The sequence below is a fragment of the Onychomys torridus genome, unplaced genomic scaffold (assembly GCF_903995425.1).
Source record: "Onychomys torridus unplaced genomic scaffold, mOncTor1.1, whole genome shotgun sequence".
Lineage (NCBI taxonomy): Eukaryota > Metazoa > Chordata > Mammalia > Rodentia > Cricetidae > Onychomys > Onychomys torridus.
The window spans coordinates 26,430-40,815 of NW_023412822.1; the positions used below are offsets into that span (position 1 = coordinate 26,430).

A 14,386-nucleotide genomic window follows, 5' to 3' on the forward strand; every position below is an offset into this window, starting at 1 on the left:
CAACCGATCAATCAAACATATTCCAGGAAGTTAATCTAAAAGTACATTTTGTGTTTTTTCCAGAACGGTTGTTTTGTAAGTCAAGGGAGTAGTTATGTCAGATCATCCAAGCAAGAAAGGTCAAGGCGCAGTCATCCAATTTTCGGTTCCCAACACACTCCATTTTCAAGTTGTAAAAGAAAGCCTGATGGTCACTGCCTGAGGAAAATTCTCACCTGCCTTTATGACCTTGTAGGAATTCAAGCCTGGTGACCTGGATGGAGGGGAGGATTGCTATTGCTTGGGTTTATGACTGGATACCGTACAGAACTGAGAGAGATGGAGAACTCAGAGGGAGAAGGAGGATTTTAATAGAGAACTTGAGGACGAGTTGGAGAAGAGAAAAGAGAATGGAAGAACTAGATGGGTAAGAACTGGAGAGGAAAAGACTAGATGGGAAGAACAAGATGGAAGGACTAGAAGAGAGTACTAGCAGAATGAGATGGAAGATGAGGAAGAGCCAGATGGGGAAGAACAAGATGAGGAAGAAGGAGATGGGAGAAGAGCTGATGTGAGAAAGAACTAGATGGATGAGAACCTAGATAGGGCAGAACTAAGATGAAGGAATTAAGATAGAACCTAGAGGTGACAGCAGATAAATGTAAAGACAAATGGGGCAAGAAAGGAGCTAGACATGAGAGCAGAATAGAAGCTGTGTAGACAGAGAACTGACTCAGAATAATAAAGGGTATGGACTAAGGAATTTCACGTGCATAGATTCATTTCTTTTCATCAAAGATTAAATTATCAGCTGGTTGTAGATTCTTCCTGGACCCCGGAAGGGACTATCAAAGGGCTGAACCCCCTTAGTCACCTCTCTGGCTTATAATGTGGGTGCCCCTAACCAAACTGAGGTCCTGTAGCCTGTGTACAAGGCTTTGCTGACAGAATTATCAGCTCCCTTGCAGGCTTCTCATAAAACAATTTCCCAAAACAGCCTGTCTTAATCAAAATTCCATTGCTGTGAAGAGACACCACGACCATGGAAACTCTTATAAAGGAAAACATTTAATTGGGGTTGGCTTACAGTTTCAAAGGTTTAGTTGATTATCATCATGGTGGGAAGGTTGGTGGTACACAGGCAGACATGGTGCTGGAGAGGTAGCTGAGCATTCAACATTCAGATAGCAGGCAGCAGGAAGAGAGAGGGAAATACTGGTCCTGGCTTGAGCATTTGAAGTATGAAAGCCTGTCCTCACTGACTCAGTTCCTCCAACAAGACCATACCTACAAGGCCACACACCCTATCTGGCACTGCCTGGAGACAAAGCAGAAAAACCCTTGAGTCTATGGGGGCCATTCTTGTTCAAACCACCACACAGCCCTCAGCTGCTCCTTGGGATGACAGGCTCTGCCCATGGCTGGGGTTCATCTTGAGTCTTCTGGCCTGTAGGAGAAGAAACAGAGTCACTGTGGCAGCCATGCTCACCCTCCATCTGCCTCTCAGCTGTTCTCTGTGTTCAGACAACATCAGGGAACCAGGGCAGCAAACAGCTCTGCAGCAGACATTCAGGGACACCTCTGAGAGTCACCAGGACCTGAGGCTTGTCCTCAGCTGTCTTTCTGCACAGCACAGCCAATCAGAGGACAGATTTCCTGGTCCTTTGTCCCTTGTCCATGTCCTACTCCCTTTGCTTCCTTCACCTGCTTTGAACCCATGTCTCCTCACTGCCTTCCCTGCCCTGCACTCACCATGCCTCCCTTTGTCTCCCTGGAAACTGGCTCTCTAGCTTTCCCCGTGAGTGCAGGCTGCTGCCACCCTCCAGATTCAATTTCAGGGTTCCAATCCCAGTCAGATTTCAGCTGCCTCCCAGGCTGCTGCTCTCCAGCTCTCAGATGCTTCTCTTTCCTGTGGGAGGGCTGAGACCTTGTGAAGACCAGGGATACATCTTCAGACTTTAGTTCTATGCTCTCTATTACACTCCACTCTCTGCTCATCTCTGCTCCTGTCCTGCAGTCTTCCAGTCACTATGACTTTAAATCTGCTCTGAACACTGTCCACACTTGTATCTTGTGTTGTGTGAGTACAAGGTCTCAATGAGCCCAGGTTGACCTGTAAATTTCTCTGTATCTGAAGATGGCTTCAACTCCGGATCCTTCTGTCTCTATTTCCCGAATGGTGAGTAGAGATGTTCCCAGCTCTGTCCCAATACTTATTTCCCAGAATTCTTAAGAATGATAGAAGACAAATCACTTGTCTTCACATATATGTAATTGGAGTTGAATAAGAATCTTATTGATTTCTAGATTCTTTTGCAGTGTAAGGACTTAGAGATACATTTTCCATTATGCAAATATCCTTACTTTTTTTAGTATTTCCTTAAATATTTTAAAAATTTATTTTTGGATTATATATATATGGAAAACATGTGGATGGCAGAGAACCACCTTGGTCATTGACCTGCAGGAGCTGAGAGATCCACATGCTCCTTCAATCCCCTAGCACAGGCTCTGTGTTCATCTGCACTTGCTCCTCTGATTTCCAGCTGGGATTCTCTTGAAGTAGGTGCAGATTCAGTCCAGATTGAGTTCAGCTTCCTTTCTGAAGCTCGTCCTTCTCCACCTCCCACAGCTGAGAACACCCAGAGAGGAAGCTCAGGTGAGGGCCTGTCCTGGACCACTTACCTTTGCTTCCCCCAAAGGAAAATCATCAGTACACAGATGGGGGTTATGAGCACAGCCGTGGCCAACACCACCCCGACCGTGGCTCCCAGGTTCACAGGTGAAGGATTCCTCTGGTCCTCTGTGTCCTCCAGGCCAGCTGTGGTGACTGCAGAGGTGAGGACGGAGGGACTCTGCATGGTGGTGCTGATGGCTGGGGAGAGATGAGGGGTAAGCAGATCCCCCTGGATGAGGGAGGGATGGGGTGTCATACCTTGTCTCCTCTGTGGGTTGTGGGATGGGGAACAGCTGTTAGAAGTTCACAGAGAGGGAAACACATGCTGAAGGCTGAGACTCCAGGAGAGCAAGCTCAAACGCTCACTCTCCACCTGTCCTAGAGGTGTGTCCTCGGATGGCCATCTGGTCACAGACAACTAAGCAACAGAAGTACAGCTGATTTTGTTATGAATGTTTGTAACATGCAGATAAGACTCAGTCTATAGAGTGTTTTGCTCTCTGTCTAAGAACCCAACATTCCTTCCAAGTGTCCATATAAAGAGCTGATTTAGGCGGGTGTGGCCTTAAATCGTAGCCCTAGAGCCAGAGGCAGTGAGATCTCCGTGAGGTCAAGCCAGCCTTGTCTACACATACTTAGTTCCAAACCAAACAGAGCTGAGTACTCTCATCCCAGTACTGAGGAGGCAGAGACAGCCATGTCCCTGAGCCTTACTGGTCACACAGCCTTGCATACTTGGGAATCTGGAAGCCAGTGAGAGATATTGACTCAAAAAATAAGGTGGATGCCACCTGAAGTTATCCTTTATCCCCCACAGGAACATGAATAAATGTGTGCACTCATGCATTCACACACACACACACACACACACCTAAATTAACAGATCCACATATTCACACACACTAACTACATAAAAATGTATAACCGAAAACATGTAATCTTAGCCTTAAGTGTACAGCTCAATTCAGAGTACACTCATTTGCTCTACAAACATCAATGTGGTTATTTTCCACATTTACCTATTTGGACCAAAACCCAGCAATTCTCAACTTGTGGGTCCCTAACCCCGCAAGGGTCCCATATCAGGTATCCTGCATATCAGTTATTTACATTACAAATTGATAAGAGCATCAGAGTTAAAGTTATGAAGCAGTAACAGAAGAATTACATGGATGGGAGTCACCAGAGCACAAGGAACTGTATTTAAGGATAGGTAGGGAACCACTGCTCTAGACCTTTCAAGCAGCTCCTTTCCCTTCCCTGAGCCCTGTCAGCTGCTGTAGAGACTGCACAAGAACTCTGCTGTGAGTGTCCTATCACAGGTTGAACTTAATCCAGTCAATGGCCACAGCTGAGCATGGTAGCACATGACTGTCTCAGCACTTGGGAGCCAGAGGCAGGCAGAGGTCTGTGAGGTCAAGGCCATCCTGGTCTACATAGTGTATTGTGGGACAGCCAAAGAAATATAGTGAGACCCTTTGTTGTAAAAACCAAATATTAATAAACAAATTAATAGCCACAGAGGAAGGTTGTGATCGATCACCAAGCACATAGGCTCCCTCAGCTCCAGTATGGCCATGTGTGGGACCACACAGTGACCAGGATGGGTCTCGGTGATACCAGTGCATGGGCCTGCAGTTACTTCTGCTTCAGAGTCGCTGTTCTGAATGGAGACAGAGAGCCACATCATGAAACTGGAGACACTGGGGGTTGGGGATTTAGCTCAATGGTAGACCACTTGCCTAGCAAGTACAAGGCCCTGGGTTCAGTCCTCAGCTCTGAGAAAAAAAAAAGGAATTGGAGACCCTGTATTGAAAATCCTGGTGGCTTGTATGGGAAAGGTGAGGGAAAGAGAGGAGACAAGAGAGTTTGGAAGCTGAGAGGAGACAAAGGAGTGGGTGGAGAGGTGAGGGACGTGTGCTGGGGAGCTGGTAGGGGTAATGGGGACTGTGGTGACAGTTGGAAGTTTACAATTGGATTGTAGGACATGAAGAACATCCATTGGGCACCTACTGTTTGTATTTGGCTTAGGTTGAGACTGTGTAAAGATGCTTCATAGATGGGCTAATTGGATCCCTGCTGTAGGACCAAGTGAGTCAGCTATATCCTAGAGAATGAATCCACCTGGAAGTAATCGGGAATGGTTGATGTGGGAAGAACCACAGTATTAGATTTGGAACAAAAAGGGGGAAGTAGGGTGGAAGGCCTGTGATGAAGCCTAGTGTGGGGTGGAGTTTCCTCTGAGCAGAGAATGACAGACAAGCTCAGAGGAGCAGCAAAGGCTTGTCACAACAACCAGGGAACGATCTCTTGGCAGAGGCCTGGGCAGAGCCGAGGGTAAGGAGTGTGAAAGAAATCTCAGAGTTGTGGAGCCTGAGGTGACATCTAGAGGACAAGGAAGCCAGAGGCATCAAAGCCAGAGCCAGGGTGTCTCACCAGGTGTGATGGTCAGTTGAGTCCCTTCAGTGGACTGCCAGAATTTCATCCCTTCTTTTGTGTTCAGATGAACTCGGCAGAAGTACACTGTCTGGTCCTCCTTCTTCAAGTTCAGGATTCTGAGGACTCCAGATGTCTGAGGCTGTGTCCAGTTCAGGCTGAGCCGGTTCTTGAAATGCTCATGTATGAATCTCGAGGAGGAGTTGTAGATGTATTCACCATGGAAGACCTTCCATCTCCAGATAATCTTCATCTGTGGATCCTCTGCCAACTCCCAGGGGAAGTAGAAGGAGAAGGGGATCTCGATGGAGCCGCCCTGGACACCAGCGAGGTGTGCTGGTTGGTTGACCCCAAAGGGTATTTCTCTGTTGGATCCTGCTGAGTAACCTGGGAACAATACGGAGAATCTGAAGCCACTGCAGGGGATGAAAGGACAAACCATAATTTCTGACCCTTCACCCACAGGCCAATGTGGGACAAAAGACTGGTGGGACAGAAAAGACAGAGTAAGGTTGGGGTGAACGACTCTGATGGATGAGCTCTCTCTTGAGGATGAAAGGACAAGACAAGCTGGCTCCTCCAGCACTGACCTCTCCACAGGACAGCCTGCTCTTCCCAGCCTCACTGGCTCCTCCTGCAGTTAAGGCAGAGTCCCTGCTAACAAGGTCCCCGAACTCACCAGCTTGCGGGCATGCAGCTGACAGCAACAGAAGCAGGATCCAAGCCATGGCCTAATTCCCTCCAGGAAGGGAGACCAGCAGAGCCACCAGGCAGGAGAGGAGGATCTGTGAGGGACCCTGGGGTGATCAGGAGTCAGGAAGAATCAGGGTAAGGGGCACACAACCCTCAAGTCTTCTCAGATGGAGGACTGACACGGGGCAGGACCTGCCCTTCTCCACCTCCTTGTGACCAGCAACTTCCTTCATTCTGGCTTCTTTCTCATGCTGCAGAGAACATCTGCCCTGTGGTCACTGACAAGATGGCCCCTTGAGCCTAGCCCTTCTTTTTGGCAAGAAATATGCTATTGACCTCACCATGCCAGGCTCTCCTCTCTTCCACCTTGACCCCTGTCTTATCCAGTCTTGTCCATTTCCATGTGGCCTGTAATCACTGTTTCCTCACCTCCAGGTTTCCTCTACTCCTGTGCTTCCTCTCTTCATCTTTTCTCATTGTGTCTCCCACCATACTGGTTGTCTGTCTGTCTGTCTCTCTAGAAATCTCAGGAACAGAAGTGGTCAGTCAGTTTCTGCTCACTTCAGACAGTGAAGATGGAGGTGATGAGGAAACACATTCCTTCCCCAGCCCTAGCTCGATGTCCCCACCACCATCTGCTCTTTGTCCTCTTCTTGTCCTTCAGGGACTCTTCACAGCACCTGGCAGAACCAAGTCCCAGTGCACTATCTTGCCCTGGCCTGCTCCCTGCTGAGGAGTCTGTAACTACCCTGGGATTCCGGGGTGATATTCCTCACCTGGACAATGACTCCAAAGCTACTCCAGTTTGTACTCAGCCTCACTGCTGCCACCTGCTGGCCCCTTAATCCCAAGTCATGAGCACTGTCAGACTTTCAAGGCCTGGCCTCAGTTGAATCACCATAGGGATGCTGCGGGGGGGATGTGATTAATGTCCAGAATGCTGTAATAAGTCTCCTGCAATGCCAACCATATTTCCCATAATAGCAGTGACTGGTCCCCGGCAGCTATGATACTTTCATGGGGGAGGGACATTTTCTGTAGAAGAGCAGCCTGGAGCTTTGGTGTGTGTACACACATGCACACATGCATGTGACCATTGGGAGTGTCATACTGGCAGTCTTAGTACCTGGCTGCTGCTTAGGCTGTAGCTCATGCGTGCCTGGCATCCATAGAATAAATAAGTAAATATAATGGAAAAAATTAAACCTTAAAGTGGGCACGGGGGTGCATATCTTTTATTGTAGCATTTGGGAGGCAGAGCTGTGCAGATGTGTGAGTGTTTGTTAGCTTGAATGTAGACTGGTCTATATACTGAGTTCAAGGCCAGCCAGTGGTACAGAGTGAAAACTTGTCCCCCCAAACAAACAAACAAAATCAAGGACCAACTAACCAAACTAATAGTCCAAGATGCATGGTGTCCTGAGTAGGAGTATTACCCGAGCTTGTCCTCTGGCCTACACAAGCAGGAGCACACACTTACTTGCATGCATATGCACCTGCACACACACACACACACACACACACACACACACACACACACACACACAAAGTCATGCAAGGCACCTTTCACAGCTGATCTGCCACCACAAGTTTATCCAGCCCTCATCCTGAGTAAACATGGTCTCCCAGGCATGGCTATGTGACTCTTCAGACTCCAGTTCCTGATAGTGTCCCCAGCATTCAGACTCTGACATTATACCCAACAGTCTCAACACTCTTTATTTCTCTCCAAATCATCCAATTCCAGAAAATCTCCTGAGATTACCCACAGTGCATTTCCTGTGGGTCCTGGCCCTGTAGATCTCACCATTGATGAAAACTGTCCATCTGTCCTCCCCTCCTGTCACACTACCTGCCCTCTCACTTATGATTTGTTCACCCCAGTGACAACATACAAACCAAATTACCTATCCAGACTGGGTCCTGAGGAGAGTGGAGGAGATGCTAGAGAGGGCAGAAGGATGGCGGCTGGTGGTGTAGACAGGACACTCAGGCTGCACCTGAGACTTTACATTAGCACAGTTGCCCCGCCCCCATCTGACCTCTTCTTTCTCCCCTAGGATGACATCATCATCTTCATCTCCCTCACGTGCTACCCAACTGCAGCATGGGAACTCTGTGCACCCCTGCCCAGGGTGAACCCCTAGAAGAGACTCTAAAGTGTCCTAAAGACCCATTGATTGGGGCTTGGTTACCAGCACAGTCTCCAGCTCCTTTGGATGAAGACTCCCAGCTTCTGTAGACAGCCAAGGCCAGACACAGAAACTCATAAAACACTGAGTTTAAGGTCACAGAAATGGAGAAACTCCCAGTCTCCTCTTCAACATTATGTGTATTATTTAAAAAAAATATTAATTGTGACACAATTTGTTTAAGTGAATCTACAGAGGAAACCAGTGACATGTTAATATTCTCTGTCTTCAACCAAAGTGAGCTAATGGAAGACCTGCCTCCATGACCACTCTGTTTGGAGTTTTAGTGAGGTTTGCTGGTTGTTTGGTTTTGAAACAGAGTCTCATGTAGCCCAGGCTGACCTCAAACTCAATAGGTAACAATGACAGCCTCCAGTTCATGATCTTGCTATCTCTACTGTCAATCATTCGATTACACACATTTGCCACCAGTCAGACTTCCTCTAGTCCTTCTTTTAACTGACTGCTCAGGCCAGGGAACACAAACCCCAAACACTGGTAGCCAGAATAGAACCCATATCTGTTCCCCATTCCAACAGTAATATCCCTTCACCCTGAGGGAATTTGACCCAAAAGTTGTTGAGAAAGTTGGTTCTGGGAAGTCTTGGCTGTGGGCTCCTTTGCTGTTTCTCCCTTTTGAACAATGAAGACTGGCATGGCAAGTCACATGACCACTGGAGTAACAGCTTTGAGACTCCTTCCCTGTGTCCAGCTGCCTGGAGGGAGGAGATGATGAACGGGCACTCCCATAGATGACAGGCCAGACCATCATCCTGGCAGCCTGCTTGTGTGAACACCTCAGGGATGCTCAGAGGAGACACCACTCCAGCTGACAAGATCACTGTAACCACGGCTGCTGCTGAGTTCAGCTGTTGGTGAAATTATGAAGGCCACTCCATGTAGTTAAAAGGGAGGTTTATTTTGTGGGGTAACTTACAAATGAAGGGATAGGGTGCAGGGTCTGGCAAAGGTATGGCGCAGTCCGGCGGTGTTCTCTGGAGAACTGTGCTCGGTCTACCTCCAGAATCCAGGGTCCAGGAACCAAGAGAGCACTCTCCTTTCCATCCTTGGTCCTCAGCTTCCACCCTCAGCCCTGCCTTGTGGGCGTGACCATTATCTAAGCCTCAATGGGGGTTGGAACTTCCAGGCCAATGCTGAGATGGCTACCCACTACATTCAGCTCTCCTAGTCCTTTGCCCCCAGTCCATGTTCTTCTCCACCTGCTTCCTTCCCTTGCCTTGAACCCATGTCTCTTCCCTGCCTGCCCTGCCCTCCACTCACCAACCCTCCCTTTTGTCTCCCTGGAAACCAGCTCTCTAGCTTTCCCTGTTAGTGCAGGCTGCTGCCACCCTGGAGATCAGCCTCAGGGATTGAATCCCATCAGTCTTCTGCTGCTTCTCAGGCTGCTGCTCTCCAGCTCTCAGATGCTCCTCTTTCCTGTTGGAGGGCTGAGCCCTTTGGGAATCCTGGGCACTTCTTATATGTAATTCATATACATGCAGGAAAACAGCCTTCCACACAAAATAGAATTATACCTTTAGTAAACAATGTCAGTAGCGTCTCAGCCTGCGGTGAGGCATCAAGCCCTTTCCACACTGAATTTGATCTGTTTAAGCTTGTGTAGATCTTGTGCCTGCTGTCACAATCTCTGTGAGTTCATATGTGCGACTAACCCATTGTCTTCAGAAAATGCTGTTTCCACCGCCCCTGTCTCTTACACAGCCCTGACTCCCCTCTTTTCTCAAAGATCCTTGAGCCTTGATTAAAGGGTTGTGATATGTCCCTATGAGGACTGAGCATGCCTCAGTCCCTTATTCTCAGGACGTGGCCAGTTGAGCGACTCTGTTATTGTCACCTGGTGCAGGGAGAAGCATCTCTGACAAGGTTGAGAGACACAGTGATCTGTGGGGACAGCAGTAGAGTTATTAGAGTCACTTTAATTCCATGTCCATTAAGTAGAGGATGGGGTGGATTTTCCTTACGACCTAAGATTGTCACACACAGGTTCTTGGACCCTTTAACAGTGCCAGGTCTGGGTTCCATCTCATGGAATGGGCCTTAGATTTTTGGCATTATATATATATAATTTGTATGGGTGGGGGTGTTTTACTTGCATATGTATCTGTGCACCACATGCATACCTGGTGCTCTCAGAGGCCAGAAGAGAGTGTCATATCCTCGGGAACTGGAGTTACAGTTGGTTGTGAGCCAACATGTGAGCATTGGGAATTGAAATACAGTCTTCTACAAGAGCAGCATGTTCTGTTAACTGCTGAGCCATCTTTCCAGGCCCTTGACAGTGCAGATAAAAACGTACTAAGTAAGGCTCAGAAGTGTTTAGATTTGTTCAAGACCCATGTTGAATACACAGCTGACACAAGGCTGGAGTCCAGGTGTGACCTGAAAGTCCATGTTCCCAATTCTGATGAAGGCTATCCTTTCAGAAGCTTTAAACATAAGAATCCAGATATTTGGCTTGTAAAACAACAGGACAGGTTGACTAGAAGGGACTCTCAACTTTGTCCTTTATTCTCTTTAGGCAAGAAAAATATTAAATTATGAGTCCAGGTTGTGGTGGCACACCCCTTTAATCCCCGCACTTGGCAGGCAGAGGCAGGTGGATCTCTGAGACTGAGGCCAGCCTGGTCTACAGAGTGAATTCCAGGACATGCACCAAGACTACACAGAGAAACACTGTTGGAAAAATCAGAAAAAATTAAGGTTCTTGACAGCAAGGTCTCAGCTACCAACTTACCCTAGGTGAAGGAAATTAAAACTGTATCAAAGTGTCCCGCAACACCAGCTCCACATGGGGCTTGCCCGTTGGGAAAGGAAGGTCCTGGAACTCAGGAGCCTCTGACACAGGAGGCAGCAAGTTTCCCACCTGAAGATGACGGTTCCAGTGACCTTAACTTGGAGCAATTCCTGGAAGCCATTGGAGACGCAGAGGAGAGAGGGGAGTTGCAGCAGAGGGATGGCTCAGAGCAGTTCCTGGTGGGCCTCTTGGAGGAGTAGTGTGCTCTGGTCCTTCTACTGCTGACTGCCTCTCAGTGATCCGGAGCAGATGTTGAATGTGGGGGTTGGTGACCTGCTCCCTGCTTCAGGTCAGAGCTGTGTAGCCTGAGTAATAAAGCAGGTCTCTGGAGCCACTGCTTAGGCTGTTCTTCCTTTCATGTCGCTATGGCAACCTGCCTTCTCTGAAGGGTAGAGGAGGCTGGAGACAGCAGCAGGACCCAGGCCTGTGGAACCTTCAGAAAAGCATCTCTGTGAGTCCGGACTCCCTGACTTCCTGGGGGCAGCATGGCCTTAGGAAAGCATTGTAACCATGTGGTGTTTAGTTCCCTGTTTCACACCATCTCTCTAGGGTTGTTGCTGATGTCCAGTGTGGTGGTCCATGGGAACCAGTCACTGTGTGCTGGTTATTACCCTCCCAGATGTGGGTGTACATCTTGTAGACAGGCTGCCAACATTCGGACATTCCCTGCCTTGGGCAGCTAGAAAATTGTGATAGAGAATGGTAACTTAGAGGGCCAGAAGATAAGGATCACATGAGTGACTCCTAATTAGATTCATTTAGGCAAATTCTGTGGATTGTTTTATTTTGTGAAGAAGTTCTAGGAAGTTAAAAAAGGGAATTGGGAGTTCCTCAGTTTCTCTGAGCTCAAATGCCCTGACATGTGGATTTCAGTCTCTGGCGATGAGTACCAGTGACACATGAGATTTTGTCTCTGGCTATGGGTATCAGTGGAAGCTGGGAGTCTTCCCACTAGAAGCACAGGTGACTCTGAGATTGTCACCCAGACCCACTCATTTGGCCTTTACATTGGAGTACACAGTCTCTTCTTGGGGGTCTTCATGGACAGGCTGGTGAGGTGGTGTTCCTGGGGAGACTGGACATGAGAGGGCAATGGAGGCATACACGATGTTGTTATCCTGTGGGGGACAAGAGCTTAGATGGCAGCAGTGCAGTGTGGACACCATAAAGCAGCAGCTGCAGCCTGAGTGTCCTGCCCACACCTGCCCCAGCTGCAGCCTGAGTGTCCTGCCCACACATGCCCCAGCTGCAGCCTGAGTGTCCTGCCCACACATGCCCCAGCTGCAGCCTGAGTGTCCTGCCCACACCTGCCCCAGCTGCAGCCTGAGTGTCCTGCCCACACCTACCCCAGCTGCAGCCTGAGTGTCCTGCCCACACCTGCCATGGTGCAGCCTGAGTGTCCTGCCCACACCTGCCATGGTGCAGCCTGAGTGTCCTGCCCACACCTGCCCCCAGCTGCAGCCTGAGTGTCCTGCCCACACCTGCCCCAGCTGCCAGCCTGAGTGTCCTGCCCACACCTGCCCCAGCTGCAGCCTGAGTGTCCTGCCCACACCTGCCCCCAGCTGCAGCCTGAGTGTCCTGCCCACACCTGCCCCAGCTGCAGCCTGAGTGTCCTGCCCACACCTGCCCCAGCTGCAGCCTGAGTGTCCTGCCCACACCTGCTCCAGCTGCAGCCTGAGTGTCCTGCCCACACCTGCCCCAGCTGCAGCCTGAGTGTCCTGCCACACCTGCAGCAGCTGCAGCCTGAGTGCCCTGCCCACACCTGCCCAGCTACAGCCTGAGTGTCCTGCCCACATCTCTGGTCTCCACCCTTCTGTCTCCTTCCTCCAACATCCCTTTAACTTCCTTCAGGCCTGAGTCTGAGTGGCTTACCGTGGGATCTCGTTGGGGTCCACATATTGTCCTAGAGAAAAAGAACACAGAGTGCTGAAGTCAAGCTGTGACAGGGAGGGAGACAGGAGGCTGGGAGTTCCAACAGTGAGGTGAGGACCTCGGTTACATGGAGGAACAGGGTGAAGGAGGGAAAGGTGGAAATACTGAGGGGTGCTTATGTAAGTGTGGGGTCTTGGGAGAAGAAGGCAGAGCCAGGTGGGGAAACTGGACGCTGGCAGAATTTACCTTCAGGTTCAACATCCTCAGTGTTTTCAATGAGGTCCCTGCAAGGAACAAATGGACAACATATTAGAATCTGGACAGGAAAGGGTTAAGACATGAGGTGCTGGGCTGCAGAGATGGCTCAGTCAGTAAAGTAAGTGTCACATAAGCATGAAGTCAAATTGCAGACCCAGCACCACAGAAAGCTGGATGCTGGAGAAGCAGAGACAGGCCGATAAATCCCTGGAGTTCACTGGCCAGGGACTAACAGATGAGCTCTCGATTCAGGACAGACCCTGTCTCAAAAGATAAGGTGGAGGCCTGGAGAGATGGTTCAGTTGGCAAAGTGCCAGCTTCACAAACCTGAAGACACACATTTAGATCCCCAAGGACTCGTGTGGAAATGCTGGACAGGATATGTCTGGAGAGTGGATGGAGAGAGGAGGATCCCTGAAGCTCATTGTCTGGGCAGTCTAGCCAACTGTTGAGCTTCAGGTTAGGGAGAGACCCTGACTCAAAATAAATATTGACTTGAGGTGGGAAAACTGAGGGGGAGTCACTACATAGACCTCTACCTCCACCACACGTTCACAAGTGAACACACACACACACACACACACACACACACACACACACACACTATACATGTGCGAACAAAAAGAGAACAGAGAGGAACTGACAGACTCTCCATTGATCTCTGGCGTCCACACATGTGGATGTGCACCTGCACATGTACACACATAGGAACATGTTAGAAAACACACACAACTGGGCATGGTGGTGAAGGCTTGTAATGTCAGTACTCAGGAGGTGGAGACAGGGGACTCTGGGTGTTCACTGGCCAACCAACCTGGTCTAATTAGTGAGTTCCAGACCAGTGCAAGACTCTGTCTGAAAAAAACAAAGCAAACCCCAAACAGCCTGAAGTGTCAACAGGACTGGAGGAAGAGCATCTGGCCAAGGAAGCCACAGGGAGAGGAGGAAGCTGGGATGCAGTGTTGCTAGCAGATGCTTGAGTTATATGCACAAGGCCCTGGGTTCCATCCCAGCACCTCATAAAATGGGTGTTGTATGATGCCTGTCATTCTAACAGTTGGGAGGTGGAGGCAAAAGGTTCAGGAGTTCAAGGTCTTCCTTGGCTACAGAGTTAGTTCCAGGCCAGCCTGGTCTTAATGTGATCCTTTCTCAGAACAGAGGGTTTGGAAAAGGAAGGGTCAGAGCAGGCCATGTACAGTAGGGAGAAGAAGAGTCAGGAGAGAAGGGCAGAGAGGTTGGGAGGTGGAGAGAAAAGGGTAAGAGATGTGGACGATCTGGAACAAAGGATTCTGGGGGAGCGAGCTCACTGACCATAGAGAAAGACAGAAGAAAGGGAAGAATGGAGAGCTGTTGAATCGAGGCAGATGTTCAAGGCTGAGAGGAAACAGAGACAGAGAGGGAAGCCCCGGAAATGGAAGGAGAGAGGAGAAAGTCTGAGCGCTGAAGGTGTTGTTGTTCTGGGAA

The 14,386-nt window shown here is 49.3% G+C and overlaps 1 pseudogene; it reads right to left on the minus strand.

Annotated features, from left to right (window-relative positions):
• Positions 1–2,660: 2,660 nt before the first annotated feature.
• On the minus strand, positions 2,661–12,948 carry LOC118575898 (annotated as a pseudogene).
• Between the last annotated feature and the right edge of the window lie 1,438 nt (positions 12,949–14,386).